This window comes from Paramormyrops kingsleyae, chromosome 2 (genome assembly GCF_048594095.1).
Source record: "Paramormyrops kingsleyae isolate MSU_618 chromosome 2, PKINGS_0.4, whole genome shotgun sequence".
NCBI lineage: Eukaryota > Metazoa > Chordata > Actinopteri > Osteoglossiformes > Mormyridae > Paramormyrops > Paramormyrops kingsleyae.
Window position 1 is genome coordinate 24,810,945 of NC_132798.1, and position 12,925 is coordinate 24,823,869.

Consider the following 12,925-nt stretch of genomic DNA (forward strand, 5'->3'; position numbering starts at 1 on the left):
AGTGTGAAAATAACAGCCAGTGACCATAAACACGACCACACTCTCCGAATGGTCCTTAATAATAATGTCATTGCAGGCAGGAGCAGCAGTTGACTTTAGTGAAGTATGACCAGCGTGGTCTACAAGTGGAAAAAATGCAACCATATGCAATGGTGGATGAAGCAAGCCAGGGACCAAAGATTCAGTGAGCATTTCACGAAGGAGGTCATCAGATGCAAGTATTGCCAACAAGGGATTTCCAAATAATTACTATTTCAGTGATTTATACAAGTTAATTGTCCCAGCATTTATGGTCAAATAAATAAATAAACAGTAACCTTTTGATCTCTAAAACAGAATTAAATTGAACTTGAGTTATTTTGCTTATAGAGTTTGACACAAAATATAAAGCAACAATACATTTAAGAGGAGCAAAGTCCTGGCTAAAGTTAAGGTGCTCAGATGGGGCTCCGTGGGGGAAGGAGCTCACTGATGGTTACATGTGTTTGTTTGTAATGGGATATTTACCGGATCCTTGTCCTTGCGTTTTTTTTTATCTTGATCCAGAAATGTTTTCACAAGAATCAGACATTGTTTTAAAGCCAAACAGCATCCCGCTCGTGTACTGAACGACCTTCGGCACTTAGCTTGGCGTTTAAATAAGAGGCTCTAATGCCAGCAACAAGTCCTCCAGAAGAATGGAGATAAGTGAACAGCAGTCGTGCCAAAACAAAGAGGTACAGGCTTGTCAACAGGCAGGGCCAAATCCTCTTGTCCTGGAACCCAGGATTGGCTGTCTGGGATTACAGAACCACCAGATTGCACCAAGAAAGGGACTTAAACACAGTCTGTACTGTCTACACTATGTTCCAATCCCAAAATTACACAGTGAGTTTGTCATTACAGAGCAACTTGCACAGATGTGGGAATAAGGAGACAGATTTGCAATACTGTGTCAAAAAGCTATGTTTTTTTTTATTTGCTGTACAGGTCTGTTATGTATGCCCACGTATATCTACGTAATGGCCTAAACAATGCAGTACAGTGAATGACATGAACAAAGCCTTGACACGCATCAGACTCTGAGACAGCTTCATATACACCAGGGATGTCAAACTCCAGTCCTGGAGGGCCGGAGCCCTGTGTATCTTAGTTCTTTCCCTGTTCCCCCACAAATGATTCAGCTCAAGAGCTGTGTGGCCTTGGCCATATTGGATCCCGTTACTAAATGTAGTTCATCAGGGCCAGCAAAAGGAGTTGAATCAGGCCCTCCATGACTGCAGATTGACACCCGTGATCTACACCATGAGAAATTTGAAACATTCAGTCTCATATACCGTAAGTGATCATTTTGCAACATGCAATTTACAAATGTTTAGCATAAACTCACGTGCTTCAGGCTGTCCACGAGGTTCTCTTTGACATGTGACCGTGTGCGTGGCTGATGATTTGGAGTGTGTTGCACCCACACATCATGAAGGCCTGAGGCCTCCAGACAAGTGACCTGCTCTGTGTGGTGTAAATGGGGGGAGCTGATTCATCAGCTGAGAGGTCACCTCTGGGTTCGCTACAGCCACGCACGCATCTCCTGCTCGTAAACATGCCGTTAGTCAACAGATTGAAACACCTCAGGGATTTGATCTGGCTCTCTGCTTACCTCTGAGGGAATCACAATGCGAGTGGAAAACCCTGTGTGGGCTTTTCATCTATTTAGGACGCAGGGTGAGGGAGGAGGGAGCCGGCAGCCGTAAGTTGGAAGCGTGACGGGATTCTCGTAAACAGGAACAGGAGTCTTCTGGGGTTTTGTTGCAAAATGTCATCCTGTTTATTGATTTCCCCCACGACACACGAAACCGAAAAGGCAGCGAGCTGCAAAAACAAGCCACCAATCCGAACAATACTTTTGTTTTCAGCTTTTCTGTTGTTAGTCTACAGAAGATTATACTTAATGTGACATTTAGGCAGGTAACTAGAAACCAAGTAACCTATCGACTGAGACTGACTGGGCCTGATTGCTTGTCTTCTATTGTGTATTTTTTTGTTTTCCCATAATTCATACAGGGTAATATTCAGGGGCATTGGAAACGGGGGAAGGGTGGCAGACCCCCCCCCCCACCCCAAAAACTAACAAACACACAAACAAATAGGGGGGTGCTTTCCTTATCTTTTATTATAAATCCATTTCTTACAGAAACTATGTAGAGCAGAAGGACAAAACATAAACCTGAGAAAGATTGTAGTCCTGTATCAGACAAACTCATTTTATCGTATGGATCAGGAATCTCTTTGATATTCTTTTTGTGAAACTGCAACCTAAACAGTGTTAGTCTTATTTTAAATGATGATATCTTTGTTATTCTAAAATCATAACAGAATCCTTCTTACATTGCACCTTTTCATGATATGCCCATTGCAATATCAGGATAAATACAGCAGCAAGACACCACCCACTCCCACCCACCACCACTAGAGCAAATTTGATCCCCCCCCCCCCCCCCCCCCCCCCAATGTCAAACTCCTACCGACATATATTTGTACTATAGCTTTACCATTTAAGGATAATTAACTCTCTCCAGACTGTATCAGCAAACTGAAAGACGTCTTATCTGGGCACCTATTAATCAGAGATGCTGAACCTTAACAGCTTTACCGCCCACTGCCAGAAACTGCACTTCTGTTTTTGCAACAGTGTAGTATCTGATAAGTTTGATGATTTATACTTATCTACTGTATTTGCTGTTTCAACTACTGAACTGGCCTTGTTCAGGGTCAGCCTACGGAACACAGGCATTAGGGGCCCCGGGCGACCTGGTTGATTGTGCACAAACATTGTGGGGCTATAAGACCTTCGGAGGAGGGCATATACATAATATATGGTAATAGAGCACAGAAAGCTGAAACAGGGGGGGCTGCTGAAAAACTTCAGTTACTCCATATGATCTCGATGGTCTTGCCATCTGTTTTCTTTGCCTTATATAGTTATATATATGTTATATACTGAACTAGGTTTTCTTTGCTTTATATAATGCCCCTTTTTTCCCTAAAATGATTGTATTTACAATTTCAGGACCTTATATTTTAAGGTTTCATAGGCGTCCCACAAAGTTGGCGGGGGGGGGGGGAGTCATTACCCCCACAGCATCCATCCAGCTTGAGTTTTTTTTTTCCAGTGCTGAAATAGCTGCCATTGCATCCCACATTCTTAACTACCAGGTGTTGGACTTTCCGGAAGGAGCCTGACGGTCCGTAAACACCGAGGCCCCCCCCCCAGGTCCGCACGCAAATCCCGTTCCCTCCCACGGCCTGAGTCATCAGCATGCTGTCGGAGCATTCGTGAGGGGGCATGTGACACGGCGAGGTCTCCATTCCTCAGCTGCCCAGTGACAAATGGTGTGTGTGCGTGTTTGTGTGAGTGTGCGTGCGTGCGCGAGCAAAGGATGTTTAATAAACTGTATAGGATCGAGGCGTGCACTTTTATCCAGCAAAGGCTCAGACTTGTAACTGCTTTGTCAGTATATTTGTTTGTGTTGCACACCTACACTGTGGTCATCCGAGGTCACTGAGGTTGGCTGTGCTCCAGCTTGTTCTTGTTTCGTGAGATGCTATGTGGCCAGACTGTGTCCCTCGGGGTTTGCTGCAGCCCTCTGCAATGCTGTAGCAAGTCTGACATCAACAACTGGAACTTGGGGAGATCCCACATACGACTCCAGTTTCTTAATGCTTCATAAATGTATCTTTGCATAGAAATGCTTATTATTTGTAACTGAACCACTTAAAAAGGCGATGGATGATGACCTGATAGCTATATCCACATCATTTATATATGCATGTGCAGTCTTTTAAATTTATGTATGGAAATTTTCAAATGAAACTGCTTTAGAAGAAGCAGGTAGTCATCAGAAGCTGCTAGTTACAGGGAGGTGGGAGAGTATATGTGAGTGTTTGATAATTCGGATGGACAGCTGGGACTGGTGATGAATCCAGGCATTCTGTTACTCTCCCAAATGCAGGGCAGGGCCAGCAGGAATGTTTACTCTACTGGGAAGATCAGACGTGGAGGCCCTGGATGACAGAGCATTCCGCTCATTCCACAGGCTTTGGCACGCAGTGGCATTTCAGCCCCAGACTGCCCCAGAGATCCCGGAACGCAATGATGCCCACGTGTAATGGGGGGGGGGGGGGGGCATGAGGACAGCTGCTAGCGACACGCAGGGGTGTCGAATCACTCCTAGATCCTAGTGTGAAGTATTAAAGCTCTTTTGAGGTTATGTTTGTTTGCTCTCGTTTGTTTGCTTTGTTTTCATTTTTGTTGCCCTGCTTGCCAGTGAGCCTCCCTATTCCACACGTGAAATAGTACTAAAGAGTTCACATTATGACATTGCGCTATACTGTAACTGTAATGTTGAAACGGCTACATAAGATGGCACAAATTTTACGCTTTCCATAAAAGGATTAACCACAGTGCACTAGAATCTCTGTCTGTGTCCAAGCCCTATGCTGCCAGGCACTGGCTCAAATCCCCCCTGACCCAGATAACTGCATTTTCCCCATCAGTATGAATAGAAACTTCCTCCGATTCAGATACTACTAAGAAGTTTGTCAGCTTTGGCTTATGAGTTAAAGGTACTGAATAAAATGTGAAAGATCCAATTTTGTTCAAAATGTCAGTCATATCCTACAGTCTATAAGCCTATTCACTGACGGTGAAGGTGACTGAAAGCTGTATCTTTTTATTTTGAATAAAATGCTAATTTAATGGATCACACCACTCCCACAATAAAAAGAAACAAGAAATAATCATTCTGTCTCACGTACAAGCCATTCATCTTCCTGTCCATACTCCATGCAGATAGAGCACATGCAGTGTTTGCATTCATTATTGAACCGGTGATATTTCGTACCCTCCAGAGGGAACTGCTCGCAACAGAACCAGCCCCGAGGTGTAGAGAATGTTCTGGCAGCAATGTTCCATGCTCACAATGAAACAACTAGAATATAAAATCCTGTTCCGGTGCAAGAATAGCGTTCTATAGAAACATGATTACACATCTTGAACTGTCCTATGACAAAATGTCATAAATGCACCCAAAAAATAATTGCAGGGCTGAAACATGTATGTATAACGTGAGTGGGACGGTGCTGTGCTGTACATCTGCACGTCTCGCGCTAAGCATTTGGCTTGTGTGTCTGGGCATTACCTGAGATTATGAGGTTTAATGGGCTATTTGAACTGGCGGGCCTTGCTAGGTTATTTAGTCACAAATTACATAATAGCTACATGAAATGCAGCAATTTAGCTGATAATCTCAATTAGCCACATTCATTGGCTACTGTGCAAGTTCAGAGACAAAAGAGCGCTTATAACCCCTGGTAGTTCATCTGAAAACATCTAATTTTCCAGCAAGTGACTTCGATTCTCCATTTGAATGCCAACTTTTATAATCTAGGAGCTCCGATACACACTGCTTCTCTGTTGGCACGCTGCAGAATGACGATTCGGGGCACTGCTCTGCAGACGAAGATGAAGCTCAAGCCGCTTTTTGTCCCAAGTGTTTGTGTAGGACTGGCACTGGGTCCTGTAAGGCAGGCCAGAGGAGCCCAAAGCTCCTCGCAGATTCTGAACAGAACGTTGCCTCAGCAAATGTTACCAAGGTGAAGGACAAAGAGGTTTCTCAAATAAGTATCCCTGATGGAGATCCAGCTTGTGCACTGGGGACAAAACCTCTTTCATAGAGTCTTTAGGCATCATTTAAAGCAAGGCTTTGGTGAATGTGTGAAACAACTGTCTTTAAGTGTCTGGTTGTTAGCTTATTTTAGAATTTAACATAGTGGCTTTGATACTGATTGAGGTCTGCTATTTGTTCCTAAAGTACTTGCACACCCTGAGCGTGTGCCTTCACTAAGGCCCATGACACAGCTGAAGTATGGCTTCAAACACTGTATGACGCTACAGTTTACCATGTGCAGCCCTTTTTGTGGCCTTTTTAATGACGACAGGTATTTGAGTAGTATACTTCAGTGACAGACATGCTTATCTGTCTTTCATGACATATTTAGGGAGGCTTTTATCAAGCCAATGGAAAGCCAAGATATTTTCCACAGATAAAAGATACATGACTTAGTTGCAAGACTCCAACCCAAAAAGCATCAAGACGTCCTTTGAAGTAAGATTTGCCAGGTTCCTCATTTGTAATTAGTGTACAGGATACAGATCAGACAGAATGTCTTGCTCAGTTACTAGGTGTTTATGGAACATGCATCGACTCAAAGTTTCCCGCTGGAGTCTTTATCTGTGGGCTCACAACCAGCTCTTCTAAACATGAAAACCATGGGGAAAATTGCCAGGATGCATCAAGATGAATTTTTTGCATGAATATTTGCCCAGTGACAGAAGAAGCGTAAAACAGGTGATACAGGCAGGCAATTTACATGCAGTTTTGAAAGCGGCAAACAGTTGTCTTATTAAGACTGTTTACTGCAGGAAAGTTGCTGTAAATATGTTTATGTATTGCTTGTTTGTTCATGCACTGCACTGTATTGTGTTTAATGTTTTGACCTGCAACACTTGCCTTAATCCCTGAGACCAGATTAACGGGCATTGTTTTCTATGTATCCATGCCCTGCATTACTGTAATCGACCTGTTCCGAGATCAGTGAAACCAGCACAGAGTGAGAAATGGTTTAATTTGTGGCATCTTGTGATTTCCCAGTGTAAGTGGGCCATGTGGCTGTTGCTGGGAAGGTTATGGGGGATTACATTCTCCTCAGCAACAACACGGATCTGGTGTCAAGCAGCCCCGGCCACTCACAGGAACGCATCAGCACTGAAGCGTATTTGCAAGCAAGGCACGGAGACAGCGGCGCCGAGCTGCGGGAATGCACGTTTGCATGCATCTCTGCATAAATGCACACAGCATGCATGTTTATCACTCTTATAGAGGTGGCCTTATTATTTTTACTGTCTTAGTATACCTTCCGTGTTCACATTGCTGACTAAATGACAGCTGTGATTGGCTTAGTCATCCTGAAGGGACGGGGAGTGTGAGAGGGGTTGGTGGGTCTCCCTAACCCCAAGCAGGACAGCAGGACTTCAAGGGCCCCTATAAGACCCATTTCCCAGAATCAGGACAAACTCCATCTTTTGAACATAAAGGCAAAAAAAACTTGACAGTATAAAAAAAAACTGAAACCAAACTATGTCCACTAGCAATTGATATTGACCCCTCTTGCGTCAATGAAGGACTGAAGTCGAGAGAGAAAATGTGACATCCCACCAGCAGAATGGAAGGGTAACGAGAAACAAAGGCAATGAATGAAGCATTAGAGGGTGAGACAAAGCGACATTGTTACAGACGCCCTCGGCCCCCCCGGCCCCCCCGGCCCCCCTCGGCTCCCCCCGGCTCTGAGGAGCGAGCTCCTCTCAAACCACCCTCCTGCTTGTTAGCTTTCCTTTACTACATCTCTTTTTTTTGTTTTTTTTTCCATTTTTTTAAATGAACCAGAATTGGAATCAAGAAGTTGCCCGGCAAGAGAATAGGTACCATAGTGTGCTGGATTTACACTACCTCAGAAATCAAAAATCAAATCAACTTACTAGTTACTCACATCAGGTGAATGGGATAAAAAACCAACTAGTTCTGACATTGTTCCCAGCATTGGTGAAAGTTGATTTGCAGGATACACAGAAAATACAAAAAATATGTGAGAACTCATTATGTTATTTTTACCTGTTTATGATTAACTCTGTGTACTAATTCAAATGCACAACAACAAACACTGTACCTCTGTGACGTTCACCCCAGTGTGCTGTATTATCAGTGAATTTCCCAGTGGTCTGTGTGATTAAGCGTTTTCCGGAAGAATTCTAATCTCATTAGCACCTATCGCTAAAACCCTTCCCCTTGCATGCTCAACAAATTCAAATAAAACTTTACTCTAAGCATTTCCTGGAAAATGTCAATAGGTACTTGAGGATCCTTGAGACCAAAGATTCCTAAATTGAATTTACTCAGAGAATATGATGCACTTGGTAAAGCTGATGTACTACAATATGTGAGGAACCTTGATTTACAAAAGCAATTCATTTTTTTGTTGTTGTATTATTTTAGTAAGTAAGTAAATTTGGGAACATTGATGTTATACAATAAGTCATGTTTTCCCATAATGTTACATAAATGTTGTCCAGATAGCTTTGCCACGTTGTAATAATGTAAACATCAAAATACTGTGACTATTGTAAATATATCGACCAAACATAGTGTGACACTGAGCCGTAGCCATGGTGACATCACAGTATGCATGATATCCTTGAAGGATCCCTATACTTGCTACATTGACCCCTGTTAGGCATCTTAGGTAAAAATCAACAGCTAGGGATCATCTCGTCATCACTAATGGCCTCAATGAGTCATCCCGTCGATCAGTACGAGTTTTCTGTATGTTAATGAAAAGAATCAGAGTTGAGACATGCAGATATGTGTCTGACGAATAGACTGGGAGATACAGGAGATATGGGGCTGATATAAGCTGCCTGGCATTCTCATAAATAGCCCTCCTGCTGCCTTCTATTGATTGCCCATCCAGCGGCCATTTTTGCAGTGCCACTGAGGGCACATGTGTGTCTGAAGGTGATCTACTCTAGCGCTGATGCCCATTCCAGTCCAGGGACCTGTATCATGAAACTCAGCCTGATGACTTCTCGGATTTAAGGTACCCCAGTTTAAGTAGATCTTATGCAGATTCACTTAGGCTGCCTTACAAGAGTTGAGTCAAGTTATTCGGTTAAGCGAGAAATCCTGCTTTGTGATACAGGCCCCAGGACCTGGTCCACATCTAGGAAGCATCGTTTGTTATTTTCCATGTAGATGGAGCTTGAAAAACAGAATAAGGGATTCTTAAACTGAGCCGGGGACACATAAGCAGTGATTGTAGTGTAATTTATTGTTTGTACAGTGTCATTTATTGTCTGTGTACTAGGGAGTCTCTAGCAGCCATGACCAAATTCCTCGTGCGCCCCAGTACACAAGGCGAATAAATCTGATTCTGATTCTGAATCATATTCCTGTTTTGTTGCTGTAAAAGACACCATATCATAAATAAAGGCACATCATTGGCACATATCCCAGCATGCCTCATCATTGGCACATATCCCAGCATGCCTCATCATTGGCACATATCCCAGCATGCCTCACCCATACAGTAGATTGTACACTTCTATCAGAAGTCATGTTACAGTATATGCCTTGTTTGCCACTATTCCTGATCCCGAGTCCGATCGACGCACCATGGGCTTAGGTCATTTTTCGATTATTATTTATTTTTTTTGCTGAACATTTCAGTTTGTTAACATCAATCCATTATTCTATTTTCTAAAAAAAATGTATCAGATTCTTAGAGATATCTGATTACCAGAAGGTATCCCTGAGTCCTCTATCACAAAATCCAGCGCTCCGTAGAATGAGAACATGACTATTATGCAACTGTAAACACAAGGGAAACTGTATTTTATGCAGGAAAACACACAGTGTCAAAGAATGTGTCCATTGAGCTGCCACAGAAAGTGCAGAGAGGCAGTGGGGGCTCCACGGCCCAAATTCTGCCCTCTAGCCTCACTGTAGGACGGATTTTACATTTTTATGCGATCCGCTTTGTACCACATTCAAAATCTGAATTGCATTTTATCGTGCCCAAAGCACTGACAAGGGCTGAGGCTAAAATTTTGAACTGGATTTGTGGAATATTTTCAGAGCTTCTAGCTTGAATGATGCATTCAGATGATGTTTTAATATTCAGAGCGTCGCATGGCTGCTGGGGGCATTTCTGAACTATGAATCTCGATGTTTGTTCAAGTCAACTTTACCCGACCAGAACAAATACATACACAGAGGCTTCCTGGCAAAAGGTATACGAACGAATGCGATGAGTGAGAGCCGAAGAGCCTAAGGCAACATTTATGGATCCATATTTGCTGTGAAATTACAAAAGCACCACCGCAGCACAGCAACGTCTCTTCCTCTGCTAATCCGCCGGTCCACGTCACCAGGCTGACACAGCTCGCTGTCTTAATGTGGATTGTTTTATTTGGCTCCTTTCGCTTTGCTGGAGATCACTGTGACTGAGGTCAGGGCACCTCCCGATCATGCAGGTCGACCCAGTCGCACGTGGGTCAAACTGTGCTGAGAAAGTCCCCGCAACCGAGGGTCAGGGTCCACATCATCTGGACAGCAGAGCAATAGAAGCCGATTCACGGTGCGTCTATGAACTTGCATGGAAGATTCCATGCGACTTGCTCCAGAGGTCCATGTCGAAAAGATCCACAAGTAAGTGGAGCATAAGACAAATGTCTTCACAGTCATTTCAAAATCCCACAAGTAGAGATTGTCAGGTGAGACAATGAAAAGCCAAAAAAAAAAACAAGCAATGGAACAAAGGTTCAACATTCAATATTCCGGAATGAAGACATTAGCAAAGAGAGCCGGACATGCTTGCTGAGTGGTTAGGGTTAGGGTGGGAGTGAACCCCAGAAGATGAAAAGATTGAGAAGTGACAGCGTCGTTTAATGCTACGCCAGACAGGTTGAAAGGACAACCCGTGCTTTGAAGAACGAACAAGACACTGGTACTTCAAACACAGTTGCTCGCAAAGAAATGGGATTATCTTTGAATACAAACGTTGAAAGTACAAAGCTCTCGAGAGCGTTGTTTCATCTCGCAACCCAAAGCTTTGCTTAAGTACTCTAAAGTAAAACCTACGTATTTTAAAATATATACATTTAAAAGATTTGGTTCTTAGTTAAGTTTTTGCTTCCAGTTGTGGTTTGGCTTTTTGATTTGGTCAAAATATACACTTATGTATAGCAGTCCTTTTAGTAAAATTTCACTTTTCCGAACTGCCATATTTAAAAATGCTAAACTAGTGTACAACTCATTCTGAAAAAATTAAATTATGCAAGTTACCAAAATGATTCAGGAAGCTTGCTGAATCAATTTGAAACAGTGAAATTAAAAACGCAAAAAGGCGTTGTTTTTTCGCTTTTGCTGTGCACTTTGGGGGTGCAATCTTCCTGCGATGGTTCATCACCACTCTAACCCTGGCTCATACCATCTGAATACATCCCAGGGGGGGTCATCCCATTATGTGGTCCATGACAGAGGGCAGCCTGGTTGATACCCCATATAGAGAGGTGCAGGGCATGCAGGTGCCCCCCCATGCTCTGATAACATGCACCACGCTGGCTCAGCTTTTCACCGCATGACTTGGTAATCAGTGGCCGGGGAGGAGGTGATTAAACCATCAGTTAAACTAGCAATTTGCCTTGGCTGGAATTCCCAAATTGAGGGTCATGCGTTAAAAAGCCTCCTCTTGTGGCTAGATAAGAAGCTGGCTGCAGTGGCTGTTCTAACATCGGTTAGTCAAAAGACATTAGATTGCTGAAGAGCAAAAATCTGCTCTGCCTCATCCACCAGATATGCAAACAATTTTTCTATAAACCCAGAAGAAAAATCTCGCTATCCTGTTCACCTGTAATTACTGCGACAGCCTTGATCCTTTGTTAATGCAATTAATACCTTGCAAAAATAAAAATAAAAAAAATAATACTCCTTTCTCTCCATAACAGTCATGCCATCCATTTAAGGTTGCTAACTTTGGTCAGCCGGCTGGCATGAGATTTTCAACTCGAGACAAGTCTGCACACATATTCACATGTATGTATTTCATTACCTGGTATATAGTCTGTAGGGTTTGCAAACTAACCCAACACTTTTGACGTAGCAATTTTTAGGTTTATACTGCAATAATATAGATTTGCCGTAAGACTACTTGTGTGATTGTGAGAGTCTGAAAGCGCAAGTGTCACGCCAGATGCGTGAGAGTTGGCAGACCTGCTATTTTTATTGTCAGGCACGTTCTGCAGTCTGCAGTGAAATGCCCCAGGCATGGAGCTGGTAGCTTGGATGCGAGGAGGCAAATAGGCTGTTTTAACTCAAAACATGAATTAATGAAATGGACCTTCTCCTTACTGGAGCACAATTGTAGCTCAGAATTCCCCCCATCTGTTGTCAGCGGGTTTCTATTCTATCAATTTCACGTTGACACAACACACTGCACCGCCCTGCGAGGCCAACCAACCAAACCGAAACTACTAAATTGTGTGTGTGCATTCGGTGGAGACAGGAAGGACTGTGGGTGGAGACATTATCTGGGGGTAAACACTGAGTCATCTTTAGTATTTTAATGGGTCACGATAATGTCAGTGATATTCATTTGCTGATCAAAAATATGTGCAACACAGTCGTGCACACAAATGTTCTTCTTTGTATAGCCTACAGGAGTGTTCCTCAACCCAGTCCTCGGGGACCCAAAGACAGCCGACATTTTTGCTCCCTCCCAGCTCCCTGCCAAACAGTCCACATTTTTGCACCCCTTATGTGCACAGCAAAAATGAAAAACATGGACTGTCTGGGGGTCCCCCAAACATGGTCTGCAGGAACATCTTCTAAAAATCAGCACCTGAATAACTTGAATCTATGTCCTTTGCTCCCTGGATTTTGCCCCTGGGGCATTTCACTGTTTTATTTTAAATAAACAGTTGGTGTTTATCATCTCCCCATCAGCTGGCCTCATTCAACTCATATGCCTGTTATTGACAGGCATTAAGTCTTACTGCATAGAAGGACACAGAAGACTCATTGGTGAGAATATGTAGAGGGTTTCCCTGCTGAAAGAAACAGCATAGAGCAGCATGTCTATGCTGGTTAGTGCTGGTTTGGTGCTGGTTAGTGTTGGTTTGGTGCTGGTGTAGCTGGTGGACTAGCATAGCTGTACTGGTCTACCTGCACATGAAGCTGGTCCACCAGCAATATTTAATTAATGATGCTGGTCCACCAGCAGCAAAACACAACATATGGTGGTATAACCAGCATGCATTATGCTGGCCATGCTGGTA